The following is a 14,515-nucleotide window of genomic DNA, read 5'->3' as shown; positions in this document are numbered from 1 at the left end:
GTCATTTTTCCAGCTTAGCTCAGGATAAGGATACAAGGAGAACTGCAGACAGAGGGGATGGATCAAGGCAGGAACATGCCACTTGCCTAGTACTCTAGGACCCAGAGGCATCATGCACCAGGGGATAGAGGGAGGCCATACACCAGGGCAAGAGGAAATACCACACCCATACCAGAGCACTGCAACTGGGACAGGTGCCAACTGAGCTTTGTAGCTCATTACCTAGTTCCAAGTTATAGATCAGGATAGACTGAGAAGAGGATTTCTGAAGGGCAGTGGCATTCTGGGGGAGTGGCATTACCAGTTAGGGAGGCGCTAGACTGTTTATAGAGAAAGAAAGTTCAGAAGCCGACAGCAGCAAGAACTATATGGCTCAGGTTCCAGGCCCAAAGCAGATCCTCCCTTAAACATCCCCTGCAGAGGAATAATCAAGGTAGAAATCCTAGACCAAAGGGGGGCCTACAATTCTGCCACTCAGTACGAAGAGATCTTTCCAGCTGACTGATAGAGGCAGAGTCCAGTAGCAGTCTATTTTTACACAGACCCAAACCCAGGCCAGGAATTTGCAGAGCTTAGACCAAGGGGGCAGCATTCAGAATTGACACCGGATCAGATCAGTTGGGGAGCACTGAGAGCTCACAGGTCCACATCCTGTCCCTGAGATCCTAGAATAATACAACATCCAATACTCCAAGAAAGTAGCAACAGGATCAGCTGAGATCTTCCCTTCAGAGGTATATCAGAAGACAAGCATAACACCAAGTCTGAAAACAGGAAGTAGGCTAGAAGAATGTGCAAACAAACAAAAAAAACCAACCACACTATAATGAACTATTATTGTGGTAGGGAAGCTCAGGATACAAAAACAGAAGAAGGGAATGACTGAAACATTTACAAGCAAAGCCTCAGAGAAGAACACAGTTTGGGCACAAACTCAACTAGAATTCATGAAAGAGATGAAGCAAGATACACAAAAGAGTAAAAATGTTTTTATGTATGAAATGAGGGCACAAGCTAAAAATTGGATAAGAAGTGAGAGCTATGGAAGAAAGAATTAGAAGGGGGATTAACAGCTTAAAACATGACATATAAAACTTTGCCCAAGCAAAAAACTTCCTGAAAATTAGAATAGCCCAAATCGAAACCAATGACTCCATGAGACAACAATGAATATTAAAATCAAAAGACTGAAAAGAAAGAAGAAAATATAAGGTATCTCATAGCAAAAGCAATTGACCTGAAAACAGATTGAGAAGAGAAAAATTAAGAATCAGACAATGAATGGCAGGATCTAAAAAAGAGCCTAGACATCATATTTCAAGAAATCTTAAAAGAAAACTGCTAAGATCTCTTAGATCCAGAAGGCAAAGTGGAAATAGGAGAAATCCACTCCTGAAAGAAATCCCCAAATGAAAATTCCTAGGAACATCATATCTAAAATCTATAGCTCCTAGGTCAAAGAAAAAATACTGCAAGCAACCAGAGAGAAAGAATTCAAGTACCAAGGAGCCATAGTTAGAATTATACATAATTTAGCAGCTACCATGATAAAGGAGGTAGCTGAGAACTTGAAATATGATATCTCAGAAGATAAAGGATATAGACTCTCAGTTAAAAGTAACTTGACCAACAAAACTGAGTGTAATTTTATATGAGGGGGAGGGGGGATGAATCTTTAATGAAATAGAGTACTTACAAGCATTCCTGATCAAAAGACTAGAGCTAAACAGGAATGATTACCTGGAATGTGAAGAGACTTGAGGCAGGGAGACCAACCAGAAGGGCTATTGCTGTAGTCCTGGTCTGAGGTTATGAGGACCTGTACCAGGGTGATAGACATTTAAGATGTTAATAGGCAGTTAGAGATCTGAGACTACAGGTCAGTAGAGCAGTTAGGACTAGATAAATCTGAGAAGCATCTACTTAGAGATGATAATTGAATCCATAAGAGGTGATGAGATTGTGGAGTGAAAAAGTATATAGGGAAAAGAAAAGAGGTCCCAGAATAGAACTTTGGAGGACATCTGCTGTTAACAATAGTGATCTGAATAAAGACCCTGGAAAATAGGTGGAGAAAGAGCAATCAGACAGGTAGGAGGAGAACCAGGAGAGAGCAGTGTCAAAAACCTAAAGGAAAAAAGAATACAAGGAGAGGAGGGAAATCTATACTGTCAAAGACTGAAGAGAGGTCAAGAAGAATGAGGATTGAGAAAAGCTCATTAAATTTGATGATTGAGACATCATTGGTAACTTTGGACAGAGCAATTTCAGTTGAATGATGAGGTCAGAAGCCAGAATAAAGACAGTTAGAAGAGCGTGAGAAAAGGAAGTGGAGGCCCTGATGGAAGACATCTATCTCAAGGAGTTTAGCCAGGAAAGGGAGGAGAGATACAGGATGATAGCTAGCAGGGATGATCTTTCATGTGAAGATGGTAGACATGGGTGTGCTTTTAGGCATTAAGGAAGCAGCCAGTAGATAGGTAGAGACTGCAGATAAGAGATAGAATGGGGTTAATAGAGAGGGAAAATCTATGGGAGAAGATAATATAGAATGGTCTCACTTGTGTGTGTAGAGGAGATTTGCCTTTTCATGTGATAAGTGAAGGAGGAGGTGGCTGGAGAGGAGTGAGTGATGTGAATTGAGGAAGAAAGAAGAGAGAGTACTCGGTCGATGGCCTCAATTTTGTCAATGAAATATTAAACAAGGTTCTCAGCTGAGAGGGTGAGAGGAGAGGGAGTCATGGGAGATTTAAGAAGGGATGAAAGGGTTTGGAAAAGCTGCTGTGATGAGTGGGATTAGTGAATTTGTTGTTGTTCAGTCATTTCAGATTCTTGGTGACCTCATTTTGAGGTTTTCTTGGGAGAGATACTGGAGTGGTTTGTCATTTCCCTTTCCAGATAAGGAACCTAGGCAAACTGGGTTAAGTGACTTGCCCAGGGTCACACAGCTAGTGTCCAAAGCCAGATTAGAAGTCAGGAAGGTGAGTCTTCCTGATTCTAAACCCAGCATTTGATCCAAGGCACCACATCCCTGCCCTAGTGAATTGAATAGGGAGGTATAAAAGGATTATGGTGCTACAGCGAAGGCCCAGTTGAGATTAAGTTAAGTAAATTTGTAGTGGACCCTGTTAGCATAGTTTTGTGATTTTCCCTATCTCCATTTAACATCATATGAGAAGGAGTGAAGGCAGTGGATGATGGTAGTAATCTAAGGTTGGGGTATGCAGCGCACACTCAATTGTTGTTGTGTTTGACCGTTGTTCTGGAAGAGGACCATGACATCAGGGAAATGATTCGAGTGAGGAGGGCTGTGCAAGGTTGCCGGCCTCACTTGCTCCTCCAGAGCCATCTGGGTTCACCAGGACAACTGGAGATGGCCCAGGGTACATTAGGAGACCCTGGCCCTTTCAGGTTAAGGTCTTTTCAGGTGAATAGGTCTCTTTAAGTAGTTAATCAAGGGATGGTCCCTTTAATCAAAACTCAAAAAAAAAAAATCAAACTGGGAGGGAAAGACCCTCAGGGTTGCAGCCTAAGAGAAATAGTTACTGTTTAATATTTACATTCACTGTGTGCTAGGAGGGCAGGGACCTATTGTCCAGAGTGAGTTGGGTTTAAGGCTTGGTTTTTGAGAAAGAAATCTAGCCAGTAAACCCAAAGTTAAGGAGGCAGCCTTCCGCCATCGAAATGAACCTTCCTTTGGGCAGAGCGCAGAGAGAAGAGGGGAGGGGAGGGGAGGCTACTCACAGGTTGATTCAACCTGTGACTCAAAGTCAACTGCAAGTCATATATATCATCGTTTCCCGGATGTCATGGTCCTCTTCGAAAATGAAGGGCATGATCACTAATCAGATAAGGGGACAGGGGACTAAAGAGAAGAGGATACTGTAGGGTTCAGTTGGTTCGCAGAAGATGTCAAGACGGGGAAGGGAGTAGAGTGTAGCCAGTACAGGAGTGATAACCTGGTAAAGAAATGCAGGATGGAAGACTTAAAGTGTATGAAAGAATAGGGGTAGATCTTGTAAGGCAGAGGGAAAGATGAAATAATGAAAGATTACGATCAGACAAAGTAATTTTAGAGTTCACACACATGGAAGTGGGACACTTGTTGATACGATCAAGGCTGTGACGACCTCCTGGTGTGGCTGAGGTAGAGTGGAGGACGAGGTGGTGGAAAATGAAAAGTTTGATCCTTAGGGGAATATCAGTCTGTATGTAAGGTCCCCTCCTAAGAGGGCAGACATTGAGGAGCAGAAAAGGAGTTGAAGAGAAAATGAGAATTTCCTAGGGGCCAGTAGAGAACAGATATGAGAAGGTCAACTGGATGCTAAATATAAATTGAATGAACCTCTAAGAAGGAGAGGTGACTGAGTAAAGGTAGTAGAAGGAGGAGTCTAGAAATGGCGATGAGGAGGAATATTTTCATTCTTTCCCTCACTATCAGTGAGGCTGAAAATGCAGCGCTGGAAGGGTGGCCGGGAATTGCCAAAGTATCTGGAGGGAGTCCATCCTCAGTGAGCAAAAGACTGAAGGAGTAAGAAAGGAAACAATTTAAGATGAAAGCGACTTTGTTACTATCAATAAAGCATTTCAATTAGAATTGAGGTCTAGAAATGGGGTCAAATTCTGGCCGATCTTGTTCCCCTTTTCATTTTCGTTGTATACCACAAGACCGCTAAAGGAGGATTGTAAATAATACTTTACTCCGCAGGTCTCCTATTAAAACCCAGGATTTTAAACAGCTGGCTTTAAGGAGGCCTAGCCACTTTAGGACAGTAGAGGGACCTCGCGTTTTCAGTGCAAACTAAAAGGTCACATGGGGGGGTGTTTCCGGGTGATCTGAGAAGATGTGAAAGTGTTTCCGGAAGGTTGGGAGAGACTTCCAAGCGAGTTGGAACTCGGAGAGCGTTGGGTTGCCTCCGTAGTCAGATAGTCTGGTGGTTAAAATCGGGAAGAGTTGAATTTTGGCAGAGAGGCGGAGACTCAGAGTAGGCGGCTCCGTGTTGGTGCTGCGTGTCAAGCCGCGGCTGCAGCTTCAGCGACAGCAGCAGCAGCAGCAGCGGCACTTTCTTGCAGCAACCCAGCACCAGGCGCCGCTGTGCAGGTGCTGCTCCGGGATGCGCCGGGCTGGCTCGCTTTGCAGAGCGCGCGCCCCGCGCTCCGCCCTGTGCTCCGACTCCCCGGAGAATAGCGCCCGGAGAGGTTAATGTGCTTTTGTGATGCTGCCTCGGGGGCGGGAGAGGCTCTGTCCTTCCTTGTTCTATCCACCTGCTCGATGAAAACGCTTTGATCCGAAATGACAGGTGAGAAGCAGGAATGGAGCGGGGTGCTAGAGCAGATGGGCGGGGAAGGGAAGGGAGGGGAGCGCTGGGGAGAGTCAGTGGGAGTCAGTCATCTGTCAATGCTAGCGCTCGCACGACGTGTCAGGTGCAGTGTGAGGCTTAGGGATACAAGTACAAAGACTGAAACGCCCTCGTGCTCTAAGGGGGAGAAACAAGCACATATAAATATACATTGTATCGTAACATATCAATATTATCTTAACGCCCTCGTGCTCTAAGGGAGCTTGTATTCTGAGGGGGAGAAACAAGCACATATAAATATACATTGTATCGTAACATATCAATATTATCTTAGCATGTTATTTTTATGCTTATATAATTTAATCAACAAGCATTTAGGTGCCTATTGTGCGCTCCTATGCGGATCAGCTAATGATAGCCGATAATAGCTTACCTTTATGTATGTGCCAGACACTGTGCTAAATTCTTTACAATTGTTATCTTCTATACATATGTGTATGTATAATTTGGTGTGCCACTTGCTACATAAATACAAATAATTGCTATATAAATACAAATTGGTATTTATATTTGTGCCGTGTTTTATATGTATACACATATAACACGGAACAAATGTAAGTTCCAACATAGGTATTTTGAGAGGGAAGGTACCAGCAGCTGAAGGGGGAATCAGGAGGGGCTTCATGCAGAGTATGCAGAACTTGTTGCTTGAGCTGAAAAAGAGAGGGATTCTATGAGGAGGAAATAAGGAAGAAGTGCATCCCAGACTTGGAGGATGGCCAGTGCAAAGAAGATGGAAAGTTGTGTGAGGAACAGAGGGAATCGATCAATAAACATTAAGCACCTACTGTTTGCCAGGCACCAAGCGCCGGGCACTGTGCTAAGAGACCGGCGGGTTGGCTGTTTTGCAGAGTGTGGGAGGGAGAGAGTAAATAGTTGGTGCCCCTGGAAATATAGGTTAGAGCACAGCTCCTACTAAATGGCTTAGTGTTAGATTTGCTTAGGTGCCTTTCCACCTAGATTATTAGTCAGAGACTTTATTTTTAAATGGGATTTAGTGATCTTAATCTCTTCGGGAAGCTGGTGAACCTTCCTCCTCTATATGTGGTTTCCTCTAATCAGTATATGAACTCCTTGTGGCCAGGGACTGGCTTTTCTATTTGTATCCCCTGCATTTGGCAAGCAGTAAGAGCTTAATAAATACTTTTTAATTCATTCATTTCATCCTATTAACAAGTCACCCTCCTATAGTTTACACCCAGAGTATGCCAGAATATTTAAAATAAGGCTATAATATGGTGAGCACAATAAGATTCAGTTTTTTTTAAAGTTTTGATGCTTTTTATTTTAATTAATTTTATTTAATAATTTTATCTTGCCCTTTCACCATGAGCCTTCCCTTGTAGCAAAGGAAAAAACCCAAAACAACAGCAACAGCTAAGCAAACCAAAATACATATCCACGTGGTCAGGTAATGGAGTGAGCATTTCACACCCAGAACCTCCACCTTCCTAAACAAGAGGATATATTTCTAAGTTTCTTATCAGTTTGTTATGTAAACAATAATATCTTAACATACTGTTTTTAATGCTTATGTAATTCAGTCAACAGGCATTTATTAAGGGCCTATCATCTACCCCTAAGCTAACCAGCTAATAAATAGCTCATAATAACAGCTAACACTTACGTATGTGCCAGGCTAAGTTCTTTATAATTATCTCATTTGATCCTCACATCAACCCTGTGAGGTAAGCGCTATTATTATCTCCATTTTACAGATGGGAAAAGTGAGGCAAAGAGATGTGAAGTGACTTGCTCAGGGTCACACAGCTAGTAAATGTCTGAGGCTGGATTTGAACTGAGGTCTTCCTGACTCAGGGCCTGGTTCTCTGCCCATTGAACCACCTAGAAGACAAAAAATAAAACATTACCTGTCAACAAGAAGCTTTCATTTTTGGAGATGGAGACAACTCATCCAGTGATTACCACATGTGTTTTTTGAGTTCGTAACAATACTACATTTCTCCCATACTTCTCCTTCTACCCCCAAATTAGATGGCTTGCTCTTAAGCTTTAGTGTAAATTATCATTTACTGTTTTTTTTCTAAATGCTTGCCCTTTGCATCATGAATGAATAATAAATGTGCATGAATCATTAGGTTTTTTTTTCTACCCTCCAGTTCTACAGACCATGGTCCTTAATCTAAAAACTTATCTTTCAGGCTCAGTAACTCCAAGGGTTCTCCCAGCCTTTTTCTCTTCTCAGTATCTCTTTCGTCAGAACTCTGTTTGCAGGTTGAAGCATATTTTTTTTTTACCTCTTTATCTTTCTTGCTTTTTTGGCTAGTGTCAAAATGATTTTTCTTTTGGCATGGCTTCATATGTATAATGCCAGAGAGCATTTTTATAGTTTATATAAACTATATGTATATATAGTTTATATAGTTTATAGTTTGCTACCTCTCAAACGCTGGGCTATATCAGTGAGATAAAGGTTTGGTGACCTCAGCCACAAATAACCAGCCCCCCCCAGGTGTTTGTGTTTTTTTCTTCCAAGTCTCATGGGACACTACTTTCCACTAAGTATCGAGAAAGTCTAGTGCTCTTTTCTCCCTTAGCTCAAGGAAGCTGTATTTGAATTTCATGAGTCGTTTAGATTTTTTTAAAAAACCTGCTTAGAGGATATGGTTCGCTGCCTTATTCCTTCACTATCAATAGTGTGTCTTTTGGCTTCAAGGCCTTGGAGAAATCCCAAGGGTCTTGTTGATTCTTCTGACAACATTAATCGTTTATCTGCTGTATTTAAAGTACTGGTAAGATCCCATCTGAAAGAGGGCACTGTTTCTACAAAGAAGAACCCACAATTATAAAGTGAAACTGAATCTACCTGGGGAAGAAGAATTTAAAACCTTCCTGGCACAGGCTCCTGGAATGGCATGTGCTAGATATCAGAAGACAGCCACAAAGAGACTCTTTGGAGATGCTCGTGAGTACGGCATTACACGAATACAGCATTGTGTAGGATGTGTACCTTGAAGACTTTCTTGTGGCCTTTCTGTTTTTTGTGGAGTGTTACCTTGAGGAGACTGAGTGTGTCTTTTGGGATGTGCAACAAGGTTATGTTATCCACTTAAGAAGAGGATAAAAAAAACTAACAACAAACTCAAACTATGTGAAGAGATTGTAGAGAATCCAACAGAAGGAGTTGAGAAGGTGACTAACTGTGGAGGGATTAAGCCATGGGAGACATGCCTTTTTTTTTTAAACAAGTTTAAAACATTTAGTTAAAATACAGTTTGTAAAATGCTTAATCTGCCGACCTGGGGACTTGTGAAGAAGGGTGGGAGTTCAGGGAGCTATCTGGCTAGTCCAGCAAGGCACAACTGCAAGACATATGGCATCTTTCCCTCCCTCCCCTACTCTTCTTCCTTGAACACACTCAAGGGGACCTTGACTCACCCCAGGGGAAACATAACTAGAAACAAGGTTCCAAGAGATCTCTCAAGCCTCTGGGCCAAGGATGGCCAGTGCGACCCCACCTATCTAGTCTCAACAGGAAGGCTTTGCCATAGAAGGGTGGACTGGGCTTAGGGGATGTTGCATCCTACCTGATTGACTGGGCTGAGAGGGGCCGGTTGTCTTCTCCTGCATCCCTAGCTCCTTTGGTTAGCTTGGCTGATGTGGGAAAAGTGGTTCATTGGAAGCTGTTAAGTGGGGAAGTTAGCTGGAGGAGAGGATGTTACCAGGTAGCTAAAAGGACAGCAGCCTTAGGCTACTGCCCTCAACCCCCATCCCAGATTTCCTAGGCCAAAGTCCACAGCTCACTTTAAAAATTAAGGGAAAAAAAAAAACAGAACGAAACTGAACCAAAGGAAATACACTTAGGAAAGGTGTGGATGACCACAGAAAATGAAGCTAGATAGTACAGTGGCTGGAGTGCCGGTCCTGGAGTCAGGAAGATTCATTTTCCTGAGGTCGAATCTGGCCTCAGACACTTACGAGCTGTGTGACCCTGGGCAAGTCACTTAACCTTGTCTGCCTCAGTTCCTCATCTGTAAAAATGAGCTGAAGAAGGAAATGACAAACCACTCCATCTGTGCCAAGAAAACCCCAAATGAGGTCATGAAGAATTGGACTGAAAAACAACTTAATAACGACAAAAACATGCTCATGGGATCAATGGTACCTTTTTTGATCCACTGTTAATTTAAAATTTTTTATTTTATTTTTTCAATTAGCAAGCATTTTTTCTTCTCCCTAACATTCCCCTAATTTAAAAGAAAAGAAAAAGAAAACCTTCATAACAAATATACATAGGTAAGTAAAACAAATTCCCACATTATCGGTGACAAAGATATATGCCTCATTCTCTATCTTGAATATTTTATCTCTGTGTCAGGAAGTGGTTAGCAAGCTTCATCAGTGGTCCCCTGGAATCATGGTCAGTCATTTCATCAGAATTCTTAAGTTTTTAAAAAGTATTTATAACACTGCTTTTGTTGTATACACTAAATTATACACCAAATTATTTACAACATTGTTTTTGTGGTATACATTTTTCTTCTGTTTCTGTTCACTTCGCTCTGCATCAGTTCATACAGGTCTTCCCAAGTTTCTCTGAACCCATCCCTTTCCCTACTTCTTCTAATGTAACAGTAATCCATTATCTTCATATATTACAATATTACACTTTGTTTAGACATTCACTATTGATGGGTTCCCCTCTTGGTTTATAGCTCTTTGCTCTATGCAAGAGTTACTATAAATATTTTCTATATATGAGTTCTTTTCTTCTTTCTTTGGTCTTTTTAAGGGGCATAGATCTAGTGACAGTATCACTGTTGAATGACTTTTGGGGCACAGTTCCAAATGATATGCTAATATTTTGGAAACTCAAGCTGGATGAAAATATAAAAAAGTCATGATAGTTTACCAGAGTCAATAAAATCTATCAAGTGTCCAAAGAGAGTCTTCAAGGAAAACATGCTCACTTGGGACAGCAAACACAGGCCCTATATGAAAGGGTAGTGACCCAGTAGGCCACACCCCCCCTTATCCAAATCTGCTTGAAATAGGAGAATGGGGATTTCAGAACACAAGGGACTTATCTTTGGGATTCCTCCCTAGGAGCAAACATCCGCCATAGATGTGGGATAGACTTAGACAAATGAGCAAAGTACCCAAATTCAGAAACCTGTTCTTGACTCAGTAGAGATTACAGCTGCTTGCAAGGTAGTATGAAACTAAAGTAGGAACTGATTTGTTTAAGCAAAATTTATCAATTAAAAAAAGAAACCCAAGGATAAAGAACCTGGGTACTCTTCTTAGGATGTGAAAGATCACTTTAGTTCTCTCAAACCAAACTAATGAACCTATGCTAGGGCCACCAGGCCTTTAGGAGTAAATGGCATTGGTCAAGGTTCTAAAACCAGAGGTAGTCACCTTCTGAGTCCTACTTGTGAAAGATGTGAACTCCAATCCTAGAGGATTAAAACTGCATGGTAAGTAGATTAAAGCTACATAGTAAGAGTTTGGGGATGTGTGGATATCCTTGCAACTCAAGCAAAAGGGCCCTATGCTAAAGGTTTTTTGTTACTCTGTATCAGCTAAATACCAGTTACTGTAATGGGCATTTCCACATACAAAGAAGAGAAAAAAGGGGCATTGCATTTGAAACTGATTTTCTCCTCCCAAGAGCCTGTATCAGTAAGGCAAGAATCATTATAACAATGGTGACCATGAATATGCCTGTATAGTTTAGAATCAGCAAGTATAAGAGACTGTCTGTATAGGAGGCAGAAGAAGTAAAACATCTATTCAGATACCAGAGGATCAAATCCCAAAACCAATAACCCCAGTTCAACATAGCAGTAATTGTATTCCAAAACCACCTCAATGTAACAGCAAGGAGATTAAAACACAGTATCACAGCAAAAAGCCAAGTCATCCTGTAACCTTCCATTATGCTAGGGCCCTCCCATAAACACTCACGAATCCTGTCTACTTGCCTGTTTCCTCTCTTCCTGCAGTTCTGAAAGCCCTTGCAGTTCTTTCTCTGTCTCTCTGTCGTCGTCTTCTCCTTGCAGCACTCTCCACTCTCCAGTCTGAGCTTAATGGCTACCCACAGGGTGTATATACCATGTTTAGGCCTGGGGCTTGGCATCTAGTAGCAAAAGGGTGTGGGCCTGCCTACAAGCAAGCCTCTCCTGATCAAGCTTCCCATAACTAGCTCCACCTGAGGCCTCTTGAATGGGCAGGGAAGATCTTTGATCACATTAGCACCACAGAGCCTGCCTCTTTTTTTAATCATGTAGTAAATCCTCATAGTTTCAAAGCTGTCCTGTTTGTGTTCCTTTGGAACTTCCCTCTGTGCTGTTCTATGAGTTTTTAAAAACATTCTCCGTAATTCACTGACACTGGCCTCCTTGCTATTCCTCACTGAAGATCCTCCATCTCCTGACTCAGGGCATCATCACTAGCTGTCTCCCATGCCTAGAATCCTCTCTCTCTTCCTCTCAGTCTCATGACTTCCCTGTAAGTCTCAGCTAAAGTTCCACCTTCTGCAAGGAGCCTTCATCAGTCCTTCTGTGATTATCTCCAATTTATCCTGTATATATCCTATTTGAGCCTTATTGTGTATCTGTGTTGTCTTTCCCATTAGACTGTGAGTTACTTGAGAACAGGGACTGGTACTTTTCTTGGGGGGGGGGGTTGCCTTCTTTTGTTTCCCCAGTGCTTGGCATAGTGCCTGGCACATTTTGGTACTAATAAATGAGGAAAGAGTATAAGCTATTTGCCAGGAACTGTGCTAAGTGCTTTTTACATAAATCTTTTCCCGTTGTTTTTTAATCTCTTTAGAGTATATACTTGGTAATATTATCACTGGGAGATTTTGGAAGCTTTACCAGATCAGTGATACATGGTGGTTAGAATGACCCTTGCGTGTAACCAGGCTCATTTACACCCTGGGGAGGCCTTTCCCACTCTGCTGAGGTTATTCGTTGGCAGAAGAAAGCATAGATTCCCCTGAGGACAATGACAGGGAACAAGTTAAGCATGTGTTGAAATGATTACTTTTGGATGGAATGTGCTAAGAAAAATTGCATGTTGGGACCAAGGGTGTGTACAGATCATGTATGAATGAATGCATTCACTCTGTTTCCATACTGTTTATGGCTGATTTGACTGTGCCGCAGCTACCTTGCTTGTAATAACTTTGTATTTATTAATTCTGTTCATAGTTATATGCATACTTGTGCCCTCCATGGACTCTAAGCTCCTTTCCAGTAGGGATTGTTTCATTTCTTATCTTTATATTCTAAAGCCTGGCACGTTGTAGCTGCTTCCTGAATGTTTCTTGATTGATTTAATATCATGGAACAGAATATTTTGCCTAGGAGGAGAAACATAACCCTGAACAGGGTGTTAACCCACTTCCACAAATATTTGTTAAGTAGATGGCCTGTATAGGGCATTGCATAAGGTGCTGGGGATACAAAGGTAATTGTTTACATTTCTAGAGGATAAAAGGATCATTTTATGGTCGAGTTTCTTGAGTCAAGCTGCTCTTGGCAAAGATACTGGAGTGGTTTGCCATTTCCTTCTGCAGCTCATTTTACAGATGAGGAAACTGAGGCAGACAAGGTTAAGTGACTTGCCCAGGGTCACACAGCTCGTAAGTGTCTGAGGCCAGATTCGACCTCAGGAAAATGAATCTTCCTGACTCCAGGCCCAGAGCTCTATCCAGTTGTACCACCTAGCTGCCCCTCAAAAAGGATCATAGAATCCTTGATTTAGAGCTGGGAAGAGATCTTGGAGGCCCTTGAGACCAACTTCATTTTGCAGATGAGGAAAGTGAGTCATAGAGTCCAGCTACCAATCTACTATAGTTACGTTGTCTTAGATTTAGAGCTGAAGGGCACCTGAGGAGGCCGGTCGTGCTGCTGCATTTTAGAGACAAGGAGACCGAGGGCCATAGACTCACAAAGAATTGAGCCCAGGTCCTCTGTCCCCAGGTCTGTCAATCTTTCTCCATTGACTATATTGTTATAAGGTTCACAGATTTCTCTCCTTGTAATAACCCTGTAAGAGAGTGCAAGTATCATGTTCTCCTTTTATAGGTGAGAAAATTGAAGCTCCAACATTTGCCCTCCATAACCCAGCTAAGTAATAATATTGCTGCAGATGTCTTTTGATTCCGAGTTCATTGTTCTTTCTGCGATACTAACTGTCTCTCAGAATTAAACCTGCCATTTTAGCCTTTAAGGGGCTTAACATCTACTATGAATATACATTCCTAGGAGTGTGCTTAGGATATGGCTTCATCTGCCACAGTGGGTACAGGCACGCAGAGCTCAAGTTCTCAGAGGTAATCTCAGGTAACTGATATACACCGAGTACCTGTGGTGAACAGGAGGGGTGGCTAGGTGTGCAGGGGACTGGAGTCAGGAAGACTTATCTTTCCTGAGTTCAACTGTGACCTCAGACACTTCCCAGCTGTGTGACCCTGGGCAAGTCACTTAACCGTGTTTGCCTCAATTCCCTCATCTGTCAATGAGTTGGAGAAGGAAACGCCAAATCACTCCAGTATCTTTGCCAAGTGTGGATTCATGAAGAACACCAGGGCTGTAAAACGACTGGTGGACAAGGCCCTTCCCCCCTCCCACTGAACAAATGCTAATTAAGTGGACATTCCCTTATTTGTAGCAGAACAGAAAAAGAGTGTTGTAAATTATGCAGACATGACAATGATAGTAAGAATGGTAGCATTTATGTAGTGCTGTAAGGTTTGCAGAGGTCTGTGCAAATATTATCTCACAGAGCCCTGGGAAGTAAGGTGCTGTTCTTGTGCCCGTTTTACACATGAGGAAACTGAGACAGAGATTAAGTGACTTGTAAAGCTCTTAGCACAATGCCTGGTACGGAGGAAACACTATACAAATGTTTACTATTATTGTGGTTGTTACCACTACCCTTACTACTACCACTACTACTACTATCACCACCACCACCATTACTACTACCACTACCGCTATCAGTACTACCATTACCACCACCACCACCACCAGCACCACCAGCACCACCAGCACCACCAGCACCACCAGCACCAGCACCACCACCACCACCACTACCACTACTACTACTACCACTACTACTACTACTACTACTACTACTACTACTACTGCTGCTGCTGCTGCTGCTTGCCCAGTCACACA

General features: G+C 42.3%; 1 protein-coding gene across 2 annotated transcripts in view; it reads left to right on the top strand.

Moving 5' to 3' along the window:
• Nucleotides 1-4,838: 4,838 nt before the first annotated feature.
• POMK (protein O-mannose kinase) overlaps nt 4,839-14,515 on the top strand; it is a 38,258-nt gene continuing 28,581 nt past the window's right edge. Inside the window, exon 1 of one of the 2 annotated variants that reach the window (XM_036752785.1) lies at nt 4,839-5,300. The gene's annotated coding sequence lies outside the window, so the exon portion shown is untranslated. The remainder of the gene's footprint in view (nt 5,301-14,515) is intronic. The other variant, XM_036752782.1, reaches the window with a different exon arrangement.

The sequence above is a fragment of the Trichosurus vulpecula genome, chromosome 3, assembly GCF_011100635.1.
Source record: "Trichosurus vulpecula isolate mTriVul1 chromosome 3, mTriVul1.pri, whole genome shotgun sequence".
In the NCBI taxonomy this organism is placed as follows: domain Eukaryota; kingdom Metazoa; phylum Chordata; class Mammalia; order Diprotodontia; family Phalangeridae; genus Trichosurus; species Trichosurus vulpecula.
Note: the sequence above shows the minus strand (reverse complement) of the source record. Positions and strands in the feature narration are given on the sequence as shown.